Source organism: Rhinolophus ferrumequinum, chromosome 8 (genome assembly GCF_004115265.2).
Source record: "Rhinolophus ferrumequinum isolate MPI-CBG mRhiFer1 chromosome 8, mRhiFer1_v1.p, whole genome shotgun sequence".
NCBI lineage: Eukaryota > Metazoa > Chordata > Mammalia > Chiroptera > Rhinolophidae > Rhinolophus > Rhinolophus ferrumequinum.
Window position 1 is genome coordinate 92,995,798 of NC_046291.1, and position 1,782 is coordinate 92,997,579.

Below are 1,782 nucleotides of genomic sequence, written 5' to 3' on the forward strand. Positions count from 1 at the left end.
ACATAGCAATCACATCAGAAATTTATGACCTAAAGCAGAGGTAAACTAATGTTCTCGAAATAGCTTAGAGTCTACACCAACTGGACAACCTCTGCCCAGTGTGAAGACTAGTTGCATTTTTTTTTTTAAAACCTCTAATATCTAGTTTAATGGTGCAACTTTAATTTTTGCCTGCTGGCTTGTGTTCACAACAGCTTTTAAAGATTGCTGTTCAACTACAGCCACATACTATTAATATATCCCAGGTATGGAAAAATAAGACTTAAGTTTAATTTTTGGCAGTTTTGTTTCCATCATTTTAAACATTACACTTTAGCTGGGCAAGAGTTAGAGGTTTATTATCAGTCTATGCAACAGTAATAAACTTCAAAGAAAATTCAATTTTGCTTAAGGGAACATTGTAAAGTAACAGTTCTTGATATTACATGCCTCATATGATCCATCTCACACCATAGAAAATTACATCCTTATGTATCACTGTTCCAAGACAAACAAACGTGAACAGCTAATAAATACATCTTAAAAGTGTGCTAAGCTCATGAAGTCTCAAACAAAACTTGCATTTTCTGTACATACTCCTGTCAAATGAAGTTATTTCCTGTACACCATCCCTCTTGCAAACTGGTTTCCTATTGCTTTTCTTTTGACCTAGATCGGGTACAAAACCAAGAGAAGGATAGGGACAGTTTTTGACTTCTCTTCCAAGACCATGATTTCTCTTGTCTTCTATCTCTACAAAGGGGCCTACTCCAACTGAGGGAGAAGATTCTCTGTCGTGGGATCTGGAGCCAGGTGGACGACTCCTTCTCCAGTAATCATCTCTAAGGCGATGACCCCAAGATGGAGGTGGGCCACGATTTCGACTTCTCTTCTCACCATTAACTCGGGAGCTCCATGAGTGTTCTTCCACTTAGCACTTTGACAGCACTGGCTTCATCTCTGGGATCTTCAAATTCAACAAAGGAAAGGTGGGAGGGTTTTTAGCAACCCATACACTTCGGAGTGGTCCATAATAGCCAAACGGTTATTCCAGTTCAGCAGTTCAGTTTTGTTTTCAAGAATACCTATATAAACCTTACAACTCAATGGACAGGAATTACGGTGCATTTCGAGATCTTGGGTTAGAAATGCAGAAGCTCAAATTTACACACCCTCGGGTTCAGTGGGGTCTTTTGCTCCCCTCTGCTTCCTGGCTCAGATGCTCTTACCAACCTGGAGTCCACAAAATAGCTGGGGTAATCTCTTTTGACCAATACTGAAGTTCTCTTACTCATTCTCCTGCCTTCTCAAACCTGTTGTTGGCCCCCTTAAGTTCATTTTTCATTTTAGTTATTGGACTTTTCAACTCTAAGATTTCTATTTAGTGCTCTTTTACAATTTCCATATCATTATCAATATTGAGATGTTATATTCAATATGATTATTGATATTCTTTATTTGACAAGACAGTTGTCATACTTTCCCTTAATTCTTTTTTTTTCATATTTATTACATTTATTAGGGTGACATTGGTTAGTAAAATAATACAGGTTTCAAGTGTACAATTCTGTAATACATCATCTATTAGGTTGGTGCAAAAGTAATTGCAGTTTTTGCAATTATTTTTAACCTTTTAAATATATATTGCGTTGTGTATTTACCACCCAGGAGTCGGTTCTCCTTCCTTCACCATATATTTAACTCCCTTTACCCTCTTCTTTATTCGTTTCTTTCAGTTATATCGGTAGATTTATAGTAACTGCTCTGACATCTCTATCTACTAAGTCTAATATCTGGCATCTC

At 37.1% G+C, this 1,782-nt stretch overlaps 1 pseudogene; it reads right to left on the reverse strand.

Annotated features, from left to right (window-relative positions):
• Nucleotides 1-629: 629 nt before the first annotated feature.
• On the reverse strand, nucleotides 630-1,107 carry LOC117025451 (serine/arginine-rich splicing factor 3-like; annotated as a pseudogene).
• Nucleotides 1,108-1,782: the final 675 nt, after the last annotated feature.